At 40.0% G+C, this 12,898-nt stretch overlaps 1 long non-coding RNA gene across 1 annotated transcript; it reads right to left on the reverse strand.

Annotated features, from left to right (window-relative positions):
• Nucleotides 1-5,325: 5,325 nt before the first annotated feature.
• On the reverse strand, nucleotides 5,326-6,923 carry LOC122054045. Its single transcript, XR_006132536.1, has 3 exons — nucleotides 6,844-6,923; nucleotides 5,451-5,536; nucleotides 5,326-5,349 (listed from the first exon to the last, which is right to left on the reverse strand). It is a non-coding gene; the product is annotated as an uncharacterized LOC122054045 (long non-coding RNA).
• Between the last annotated feature and the right edge of the window lie 5,975 nt (nucleotides 6,924-12,898).

Consider the following 12,898-nt stretch of genomic DNA (forward strand, 5'->3'; position numbering starts at 1 on the left):
AAAGCTCTAAAGAAAATACTACACATGCTCATCTAATAGTAAAAGAACAATGCATACTGGAATGCTAAACATGTAAAGCTAATTAGAATAACATGCTAGCATAAGGAAAACTAAAACTTGCTGAATTTTAAACACTTTCTGAATCTTATTTCACTTGCTTAAAAACTTATTCTTTTATTTCACTTGTTTAAAACTTATACTTTAATACTTCAAAATAATAATCAACTTCTCTTGGGCCCAGGCTTAGTACCATCTTATGCGCGTTCCCTAATAGGTTGGGGTAGCGAGCCACCAATCCTAAAAGAGCAGACCTTGGTCTACCAGGGCCAAGACCTTGGAATTGTACACCTGGATTTGTTTAACGACAACCTTGGAAGTCGGGTACTAGCCTCTTCAAAGTAAAATATCTTAGTATCTTAATTATTTCTTCTTTAAATGCCTTGACATTTTATCAAGCACCTTGTGTGCCAAAATCCCTAAAGTCTCGACTTTGGGATCTACTTAAGGCCTTGACCTTTTTCTTTCTTTTCTTTATCTTTCTTATACTTGTTAATACCTCTAATAAAAGGATGTCTCATACAAGATTGATCTCAAATACTTTAACAAACCAAAATTGAATACTTAAACAAACTAAAATTGAATGCTATAACAACTGAAACTGCTGTGCTTGGGAAGTTCCAAAATCGCAGTTTAAACAGAAATAAATCTACATACTTTGTCTAACAAGATTTTGAAATGCTTAACAATTAAAATCTGCATACAATACTTATCAAATTCTACAAGCAATACTTATAAAAATCTGCGTACAATACTTATAAAAATCTACATACTATACTTATAAAATCTGCATACATACTAACTATAAGCAAAGCTGCATGCTCATAATACATGTACAGAAACTATGTAAAGCTTATGCTCATGATCTATGGACTGTTCTTGTAATAACAAGCCTCTAACTGCATGCTAATAGCTACGGCTGTTCATGCTTATCAATGTCAGGAACTAAATTTGCCATGCTAAAAAAAAACAGGGTTGATCATGCTTCCTAAAAACCGTAATAAAAACATCTAAACAGAAACTCAAAGTGGGGATGTTTGTGCCCATTTCATAGTGAGAAAACTAATACTTATACTTTAACAAAAGGGTTGTCCTTGCCCATTAAATAACACTAAAAAGGTCTAAATCAAAGGAAAGCAAACTTAACTTCTTTAAGCATGCTACAACAGATATAAATCAAAGGAAAACTGAATCTGACTTCTTTAAGTATGCTACAACAGAATTAAATAAAGGAAACCCCATCTAAATTCCTTAAGCATGCTATGTCAGAATTAAAACAAAGAGAAGCAAATCTAAATTCTTTAAGCATGCTTTAAAATAAGAAACAAAGAATCTACACTGCTAAAGGAGATAAGCTGCAATGCTACAAAATGCAAAAATCTGCACTTAATGGGTCTACACTTCTAAGCTGTTTCCAACAAGGCAAAGCATGAGGAAAAGATAATTACTGCTGCTATCAAAAGTTAACCCATGATATACTAAAGCATGCATTCAGTAGATCTACAGATTCTGAATCGTTTCCAGCAAAGCAAGGCATAAGGAAAGAATGCTATTACTATAAAAGAAATTGATACATAAAGATGATGGAATGCTTGAATCTGCTGGAATTTAAAACTTAGGTAAAGCTTATTTCATTTCTGCAGCTCCTACATTGGACCCGAAACTTCATGTATATAAATTTATCACACAACCGAATTGCTAAGCCACCTGCTAATCTCATTAATTCTTTTATTTTCCTAGTCTAACAAATTGAATTGTGATACACTGCAGCAAGGAAACTAATTACTGCTATTAAAATGTGTAAACCATTTCTGCCCTTAGCCCTAATCCATGAAACCAACAGCATACAATTCCTTCTGGAATTGTGGCACGGCAGAAATTTCAAAACTAAAAAATCTTACAACATGCTTCGAAATCTAACCCATCTCCTACACATGGCCTGCCCTCAAAGCTAAAACCTAATCCGATCAAATCCCTTCCACCTTCTCTATGAAACTCACGGCATACTAGGAAAAAAAACAAGGAAATACCAAATCAAACTCAAAACAACTCTTACCGCAGGTGAGTAGCAACATACCTCATTCTAGGACTTACAACCGAAGAGAAAGACTTTCTAGGGTTCGGGTGAGCTTGAGATCGTGGCCTCTTCCTCGTGCTCACGGCTTCCTTCTTGACGAGAGGAACTCGGGTCTGAGAAGAGCTCGCAGAAATCCTCTTTGGTCGGCCGCCGGAGAAACCCTTGCTTGCTGCTGCGGTTTCGCCTGAGACGAGAAGCGCCGACACGAGAGGGAAAGGTGAGTAATTTAGGTCACGGGAAAAAAACTAAGCTCCCCTTAATAACTCTCATACCCTATTACCAATTACTTCTTAAATAAAAGTCGCTCTTTTCTTAATCAGCAACATCCGCTTGCCCACTTGGTCAGCCGGATTCACTTAAGACATTGGTTCGGCCGGAGGTCTCGGGTTCGAATCTCGGCTTGGATATTTTTTTGTCGAAACTTCTTTCGTCTAGTAAAAATACCAAACGACATCCAAAAATTGCAAAAAAATACTCTAAATATCCCTAGAATATTTTTATAGCATTTTAAAATATTTTTAGATTACTTTTAGGACTCTAATTGAGGAAATTTGGGTTGTTACACTTTATTCGGAATGGTGCAGGTAGTATGAAAAATATTGGTTCTCAACCAATTATCCCTCGAATCTCCATTAGAAGTCATCAAACTCTTACAAACTACCAAAGTCTCATGGCCATCACCCTAAATCACTTCGTCAGATGTATCATACATAGGATCAGCAATTGTTGTTATATCTCCTATAACATTTTCCTTGATTAGCAAGCTTTTGCCCTTCAGATTAGTAGAAGAGGGCTTCCTGCATTAGTGCACCATATGTCCTTGTTCACCACATTGATAACATTTGATAGGAGTCTCAGAGTAAACTTGTAGTTTTGGTGAGATTAGCACTAACGGTCTAACTCAAGTTTTGATAAATGACAAAGTAGGTTAAGTTAATTTCATTATTATCTAACACTCTGATCGAGTGTGCAGGCGAAGCGCAGCTAGGTCGACGAGTCGATTGGATAGCTAGCATGAAACCTAGGCAGGTCGGCGGGTTGATCGGATGTCTGGCACAAAACCCAACTATGTCGACGCGTCGACCGGATAGCTAGCACGAAGTCCAAACAGGTCGACGGGCTGACCGGACGTTTGGCACAAAGTCTAGCTAGGTCGACGGGATGACCGGATAGCTGGCACGAAGTCCAGACGAGTCGACGGGCTGACCAGACGTCTGACAGGTAAGTTAAGATAAGTCACTAGAGGAGAGTGACTGTGAGGACACGTTCCCGGGAAGGGAACTTAGGCGTCGATCCAACTTAGAACCATTTTGGAATTCTAAGTTGAGAACTTGACTAGATTCCGGTCTCGATGAGACGGAATCTAATTACTACTCTATTTCTTTTTTTTTTTAACTATATTGTGCTAACACTTTGTTTTGCAGGATAGTTTGCATTTTGCCTCGGACTAACACTTTTTGCAGGTTATTGAAAAGTGGAGGTTCGGGCTCCCAGAAGGGATTTGGGCACTCGGAATGCAAAAGTTATCCCCTTATCACTTCACCACATGGAGCTCGCTGACTGGCTCGCCTACGTCAAATTCAGGGTGCCCCGAAGGGATCCGGGCACCCCGAACCTCCTATATAAGGATGGTGAAGGCTGGAGTAAATCAACAATGACAAGATCTTCTATTGTTTGCTCTGCTGTGCTCTGCGACTGTCACGCCCCCAAAGGAGTCCCTGCTAGAAGAAATTTCAACAGCATCTCCCCTATACGGGTGATAATCTGAAACATTACTACATACAAAATATACATCAGCCACACTCGGCTGAAATATATATACACAATAGAAATAATATAACCACGCAATTAATATACACAGCCTACCCGGTTGGACATAAATGAATAAAAACAATCACACAGTTAACAACAACCCACACGGCTGAAAACATGCACAGCGGAAGACACAAAATAATACGAACGTAAAACCAACGGCACTAACAAAAATACCTACAACCACCAGACTAGATTCTAAAAAACACATCGACTTGTTCAAAACCAAAATACGCAAAACTAATATACATCCAAACAGTGGCAAGACCCAAAAGAAACTATCCTCGAGTGTGACGTGGGACCGGCAGCCAAGACTCTCCAAGCATCCATGACTCATCTATCTATTACCTGGCGAAAGAAAACCAATTTGCGAGGTGATGAGTATTGGAATTCAGCGGGTAAGGATAGAGATAGTGCATGAACATAACATATAACTAAAAAGTGAGCCAAGAGTATACAGTCTCATAAAAGAAATAGAAGATACTAAAATAGGACCATAATGAATGCTCATACCTGAAACCATATCCTAGGCTAGGTATAGAAGTTCAGAAAGTAGTATTAATCTGCTACAGTACTGCTCATAGCTACAGAGGTAACATGTAAGGCATATACAAACTTCCAATAAGTAAACCAAGGACTAAACCCCTACAACGAGGGTATATCTCATCATAAGCAAGCATAGTAGTATAAGTAAGCAACAGCAGTAAGTAAGCAGTAACAACATATATAAACAGCAGCCAAAGCAAATATAATAATAAACAACGTATGCACGAATGGTCACTCCCGCCCACCTCTCTGCACCATGACCCCTGTATGGTCGAGAGGCCGAGTCAGTGACAGACTGTACACCACTCCAGCTACCACTGACACGAGTGGTCGAGGGGATAGTTGCATAGTAGCTAACTAGCTACATCTGCGACGGGGTCCCTGCTGCTCGTAACTCCAGCTACCACTACCTATGAGTGGTCGAGTGCGGCACGACAGGACAAGCGGCATCAACTCCTGCTACCACTCGCTCGAGTGGCCAAGGATGCGGCATGCATGCAATGACATGATGCGAACAATGCAACAGTCATCATATATATATAAGCAGAAACAGGTATGCTACATGATGCCAGCATGCTCAATATCGTACATAAATAAACAACAGTCAAAGCATATAAACATAGAATCTAGTATCCACTACTGATCATGGACAACAACAAGAGACTGTATAGATATGGAAACGAATTTCTCAAGGATTGTGTGGAAGTATCAAGCGCGGGAAAATAAGAGTAGAGTCAAGGTAAAAATAATTCCTTATCCAAAATAGTTCATGCACCAAGGTCAAAGTACTAAAAGAAACAAAGCAAGAAGTACCCGCATTTACATGTAGATTGTGTCAACCGTCTTCAATCAACGTCCTGCAGATCACGTGATGTACAATTTAGCTAACTTCATAAACAACAACTAGCTAAACCCAAACCCAACCTAATTAGGGAAAAACCCTAATCCAACTATAAACCTCGATTCATCCAAATCCATCCAGAGATCTTAGACTAGCATGCCAAAATAGAACCAACATTGAAATCATCTCACGATCTTCCAAATCTGTCCATGAAAATCACAGCTGACTCGTAAGAAACCAAAATCATCATTAATTTTAAATCCAATCCAACCACACTATCCTGAGATTCCAAAACTCACGGAGAACATGAAACCACCGTGGAAAACACACTAAATCCACCAAATCAATCCATTCACAACAACATGACCATCTCGGAAGGAAACCAAGGACACCAACCAAATTTCAAAATCGCAGCTTAGTACAGAACATATAGGGGTGTCAAAAATGAACCCGACCCGACGACCCAACCCGAGTCGACCCGAAAAAAATCGGGTTCGGGTTGGGCATTTTCGGGTTCGGGTCGGGTTCGGGTTGGAGGGTTGGAGAGTAAATGAGTCTCGGGTTGGGTCGGGTTGGGTTCGGGTTGACCCGGGTTGACCCGGGTTGACTTAAATATAGGGTTTTGTGAGTTTTTTTGGGGTTAAATCAAATTTTATTTTAAAAATTTAGATGTTTTTATGTATATTAATATCATGTTTGTATGATAATGATGGAATATTGAGATAAAAGTGAAGAATTATAGGGAAAATAGCCCAAAAAAGTCGTTTTGAATCGGATTTTCGGGTTATATGGGTCGGGTTCGGGTTGATCGGGTTGGTCGGGTTCGGGTTCGGGTTGAGGTGTTTTGGGTTGAACTCGGGTTCGGGTCGGGTTCGGGTTGGGTTAAAAAAAAAAAAAAAACTCAACCCGACCCAACCCGACCCGACCCACCCGAATTGACACCCCTAAGAACATATCATCCTCTGTTAATTCCATATAGAGGCAGATTGGTAACGAGCTAAATCCATATACACTCTAAAGCGATTTGGAAACAAAGCTTCCATCCAGTATCACCGTTTCAATTCAAATCCGACCAGAAAATTCAGACACCATAAGAATGCCAAAGCTTCATTGTTTAAAGCTTTAAACACCAACTATCGCTATTAAGCAAGAAAAGGAAAAACATAAACCCACAACTACCTCCAAAATAAAACCGAATAGCACTACGTGGCACCAGAACAACTTCACAAAAAAAATCCACCAGAAATAGTTCTCGAATTTTCAGAATCTATAAGGAGAACAAAACAACTATCATCCCAGCTTAAACCACGAAAATCCAAGCAAGAACTCCATGATTCAGCACCCAACTTCGCAACATATTCGTATCGCAAACATGAAACCAAGCCTCATCAAATTCAATCAAAACCCCAAAACCCAAATCCGTGTGTGAAAACCAGAAAACATCTCGGATCTAGAACACTGAAACCTCCAAAACATCTTCGATTCACATGATAACCCAAAACCAACATACCTAGAATTCTATCCGTATCTATTGAGGAAGGAACTCGCTGGGTCAGTTAGGGCATGGCTCGGAGAGGAGAGGATCAGCGGCTGCTGCTCGCGTGAGGGAGAAGCGGTTCGGCAAGGGCAGAGGGGGCGGTGCCGCGGTGCTCACGCAAAGAGGAGAGCAGGCTGCCGTGGCTCGTCGCGACGCCCCGGTGTTGGCGTGAGGAGGAGAGCCGGCTGTGATGCTCGCGGGAGGGCAAGAGGATCACGGCTGTGGCTCGACGGCTAGAGGTGAGGGGGTCGAGGTGAGGCTCGGGGGAGGAGGGAGCTCGGCGCCGTGGGGAGTTAGGGCACGGGCAATGTATCAAATATATAAAATTCGAACTTAGGTTTAGGAAAAATCGAAACCTAAGTTTATTTCTCAATCAACTCCCACTTTTGTGTATTCCAAACAGACCTTTTCTAAAGCCTATAATTTTATCCCCTCAAATTACGCCCTACGGCTCCGATAAATCCCTGAAAATTTCTAAAAATTCTCGTAAGATTATTTGTCAAATAACCTTATTATTTAATTATTATTTGGGTGCCGTATTTTACATTCTCCCCCACTAATAAAAATTTGGTCTCCAAATTTACTACTCAACTCAGGAATCCTCATCTAAGGATAACAACCAAATAACAAATCCATATACTAGTCCATCATAATGTCATGATCAAATCCTTAACCGAAAAGAATGCTTCTGTGGGTTATGGACTCATCTTGCTTTCACTACGCCACTCTGATGTTCTGGCTTCACTTGTTGATACACGGAGAATTAGACTTCAAAGTTCATAAAATCGAAACCTAAGTTTATTTCTCAATCAACTCCCACTTCCAAACAGACCTTTTCTAAAGCCTATAATTTTATCCCCTCAAATTACGCCCTATGACTCCGATTAAATCCCTGAAAATTTCAAAAAATTTCTAAAAATTCTCATAAGATTATTTGTCAAATAACCTTATTATTTAATTATTATTTAGGTGTCGTATTTTACATTCTCCCCCACTAATAAAAATTTGGTCCCCAAATTTACTACTCAACTCAGGGATCCTCATCTAAGGATAACAATCAAATAATGTTGGTTGCTACTCGGAAAACCTAGAGGTTCCACTGAACAAAAATTTTGTACAAAGGTCTGAACCTTTTCCTAGCTACCATGTGTTCTTTTAAATTAAATTTTGGATCGCCTGCGGAACTTAACACGTTTGATCCAAAACTTAATATATTCGTTCTTTTAGGTTTTGACTTGGGTCTCCTGCAGAACTTAACACGTTCGACCCAAATCACCTTAAGTTATTAATTCCATTAAATATTAATTTCCATAATTGGTTCCCAGTACTGACGTGGCGAGGCACATGGCCTTCTTGGATATGGGAGCAACCACCACCGACTAGACAAAACCTTTTATGGAAAGCTAATATTTAATTTCCTAAAATAGCTTTAGGTTAACCGAAAGGAACAATCAAATCACAAGGAAAAATAAAATAAAATAAAATAAAAGAACACAACTTCGAAAAATATATTCGAAATATTAGATTCGTAAGCCTCTTGTATTTGGTATTATTTCCATAAATAACAAGTATGATGCGGAAAAGGAAAAACTACTAGTTATACCTTCTAGAAAGACCTCTTGATCTTCTACCGTATTCCTCTTCTAACCTCGGACGTTGTGTGGGCAACGATCTTCCGAGATGAGAAAACACCAACCACCTTCTTCTCCTCCTAGCTAGGTTCGGCCACAATAAGGAAGCTTTACCAAGGATGAAGAACAAAACACCAACCAAGCTCCAAGAGATGCAAGCTTTCTCTCCTTCTTCTTCTTCTTCTCCAAGTAGTATCGGGCCACCACAAGAGCTCCAAGAGAGATGAAGGATTCGGCCACCACAAGAGGAAGAGAGGGAGAGGATGATGGCCGGCCACAATACCAAGGAAAAGAGGGAGAGAAATAATAGAGGTTGTCTCTCTTGAAGGCACCCCCACCCCTTCTTTTATATTCCTTAGCCTTGGTAAATTAGGAAATTTAATTACAATAAAATTTCCTTAATTTCCTTGACATGATTTAATTGAGAAAAATAAAATAAAATTTCCCAATTAAACTATAATGGCCGGCCACATCATGGAGGAATAAATTAGACAAGTTTTAATCAACAAATTAAAACTTCCTAATTTGTTTCCAGAAATTTTAAAAAATAAAATTTCTCTTCAAAAATCTCTTCATGGCTGATAAAAAGAAATTTCTATAATTTTAATTTTTCAACATGTGAATAATTTTTAAAGAGAAAATAAAATATCTTACCAATCTACAAATAAGGAAAGAGATCTAATCTCTTTCTTTAATCTTTTGTAGATTCTTTACAAGAGAGATATTTTAATTTTAATTCTCTTTAATAAATTATATCTTCCACATAATAAAAATTAAAATTAAAATTCTTTTTAATTTAATATGGTCGGCCCCCTCTAGCTTGGGTTCAAGCTAGAGCCGGCCACCTTAAACCATGCTTAGGCCGGCCCTAGCTTGATTCTAAGCTAGCTTGGCCGGCCCCCTTTAGGTGAGTATAGAAGGTGGGTATAGGTGGGTATAGTACTCTATAAATAAGAGGTTACGATAGGGACCGAGAGGAGGAATTGGTTTTGGTCTCCCGATAAAATTAAGCATCCCGTGTTCGCCCCGAACACACAACTTAATTTTATCAATAATAATTCATTCCACTAGAGAACTATTATTGAACTACCGCACCAATCCCAAATTACATTTTTGGGCTCCTTCTTATTATGAGTGTGTTAGTCTCCCTGTGTTTAAGATATCGAATGTCCACTAATTAAGTGAGTTACTGACAACTCATTTAATTAATATCTTAGTCCAAGAGTAGTATCACTCAACCTTATCGTCATATCGGACTAAGTCCACCTGCAGGGTTTAACATGACAATCCTTATGAGCTCCTCTTGAGGACATTATCAACCTAGTATCTCTAGGACACAGTTTCCTTCTATAATCAACAACACACACTATAAGTGATATCATTTCCCAACTTATCGGGTTTATCGATTCATCGAACTAAATCTCACCCATTGATAAATTAAAGAAATAAATATCAAATATATGTACTTGTTATTATATTAGGATTAAGAGCACACACTTCCATAATAACTGAGGTCTTTGTTCCTTTATAAAGTCAGTATAAAAGAAACGACCTCAAATGGTCCTACTCAATACACTCTAAGTGTACTAGTGTAATTATACAGTCAAGATAAACTGATACCTAATTACACTACGACCTTCTAATGGTTTGTTCCTTTCCATTTTGGTCGTGAGCTACTGTTTATAATTTATAAGGTACTGATAATACGATCTTCTGTATGTGACACCACATACTATATTATCTACAATATAAATTAATTGAACTACAAACAAATGTAGATAATTTGACCAAATGTGATTCTTTATTCAAAATAAATGTTTACAAAACCTTAGGCTTTCAGTATACACTCCAACAATCTCCCACTTATACTAATGGCTAAGCTGCCATATCTTCTACCATACATCTGATTCCCATTCCTTCCACATGCCGATCGAACGCTTTCGCCAGAAGGGCCTTAGTGAAAGGATCTGCCAGGTTATCCGCTGATGCAATCTTGGCGATGACAACTTCTCCTCGCTTCACGATATCTCGTATCAGGTGGTACTTACGTTCTATATATTTACTTGCTTTATGAGCTCGTGGTTCCTTCAAGTTTGCAACTGCACCGCTATTATCACAATAAATTGTGACGATTTTGGGCAAACCAGGAATCACATCTAAGTCCATTAGAAAGTTCCTGAGCCATACTGCTTCTTTAGCTGCCTCAGAGGCTGCTACATACTGAGCTTCCATGGTTGAGTCCGAAACGCATTTCTGCTTAATACTCCTCCATGAAATGGCTCCACCTCCTAAAGTAAACACATAGCCTGATGTAGACTTACTACTGTCCCTATCTGATTGGAAATCTGAATCCGTGTAACCCACAAGGAGCAAATCGTCTGCTTGGTAAACTAGCATATAATCTCTAGTCCTTCTCAGGTACTTTAATATATGCTTTACCGCAGTCCAATGTCCTTGTCCAGGGTTACTCTGATATCTGCTGACCATACCCACGGCAAAACAAATATCAGGTCTCGTACATAGCATTGCATACATAAGGCTTCCTACAGCCAAGGCATAAGGAACTGCTTTCATGTCTTCTATCTCCTTTGATGTCTTAGGAGACATCTCTTTAGATAGAGCTATTCCATGCCTAAGAGGTAAGAAACCTTTCTTGGAATCCTGCATGCTAAAACGAGTAAGAATTGTATCTATATATGAAGCTTGGGATAGACACAACATTCTTTTCTTGCGATCCCTTATTACTTTGATCCCAAGAATGTGTGCACACTCTCCTAAGTCCTTCATATCAAATTGTTTGGACAATCATACCCTTACGTCTGATAATACCTTGACATTGTTGCCAATTGATAAAATATCATCTACGTATAGTACAAGAAATACCACCACGTTTCCGTTACACTTCTTATATACACAAGACTCATCCGGACTTTGAATAAATCCATATGACTAGATTACTTCATTAAACCGGATGTTCCAAGATCTTGAAGCTTGCTTCAGTCGATAAATGGACCGATTGAGCTTGCACACTAGATGCTCTTTGCCTTTTTCAATGAATCCTTCTGGTTGCTTCATATGGATGTTCTCTTCAAGACTTCCATTAAGGAAAGCTGTCTTGACATCCATTTGCCAAATCTCATAATCCATATGAGCAGCAATGGATAAGAGTATCCGGATAGACTTAAGCATGGCTACCGGTGAAAAGGTTTCCTCATAATCGATTCCCTCTTTCTGAGTGTACCCTTTCGCAACAAGCCTAGATTTGAAGGTTTCTACCTTCCCGTCTGTCCCTCTTTTCCTTTTGTAGATCCACTTGCATCCAACGGCTTTTACACCATCAGGTGGTTCTACAAGATCCCAGACCTTATTAGAGTACATAGACTCTATTTCAGAATTCATCGCCTCTTGCCAAGATGCTGCATCTATATCTTGGAGTGCTTCGTCATATGTCCGGGGATCAGGTGTTGGAGCAATCCCAATGGTTCGTGGGACCATGTGTTTTGGTGTTTGGGCAAAGGGTTTAAGTTAGGTTTACCCTCGTTATTTGATATGTGTACTTGAGTTGTGCAGGACTGCAGGTGACACATGTGACTCAGGTTGACGGCTTCGGGTCCGATGAAGGATGGCATTGAGGACAAGCCGCGGGCTTGAATGCATCTGAGGGATCGTGGACAAGGCAGCAAGGACAAGGGCCGAGGGAAGCGACTTCGAGGCATACGCGAAGGATGGCATTGGAGACAAGCCGCGGGCTTGGATGCATCCGAGGGACGAGAGCCAAAGGAAGTAGGCTTGAAGGCAAGAGGTCAAGGCTGCAAAGAAGAGTCAAGAGAGTCGTGAGGGTCCGAGTGCAAGTGAAATGTACTCGGGATGGGAAACCCTAAGTTTAGGGTTGTACCAGTCGACTGGTACTGGGATCAGTCGACTGGTGGTGAGCACAGAAGCATTCTGTGCCCGAAATGGCTGGGATCAGTCGACTGGTCATGGGACCAGAGAGTCGATGAGATAGCCGTTGGGCTGGCACCAGTCGACTGGTAACGGGCAAATCAGCCTTGCTGATTTCTCAAGCTCTATATAATGGAGCTTGGTATGGCTGGCCAAGGCGACGAAATTAGACTTGGTTAAGGTCTAATTAGTAGTCTACAAGTGCTCAAGTGTTTGTGGAATCCAAGAGGTCTTGGTGTGTTGTGGTGAGGTTTCTCCACCCACAAGGAGCGACTTGAGATAGCCGGAGTTTCCGGGGGCTAATCCACCGAAGGATCGGGATCGTCCACCTTACGGACAGCCGTGGAGTAGGAGCATCATCTCCGAACCACGTTAAACGAACGTGTATTGGTTTGCTAGTTCTTTTCTTTCTTTAGCTTTCGTATTCATTGCTTTAGTATTTGTATTTCCGCTGC

The sequence above is a fragment of the Zingiber officinale genome, chromosome 3A (genome assembly GCF_018446385.1).
Source record: "Zingiber officinale cultivar Zhangliang chromosome 3A, Zo_v1.1, whole genome shotgun sequence".
In the NCBI taxonomy this organism is placed as follows: Eukaryota; Viridiplantae; Streptophyta; class Magnoliopsida; order Zingiberales; family Zingiberaceae; genus Zingiber; species Zingiber officinale.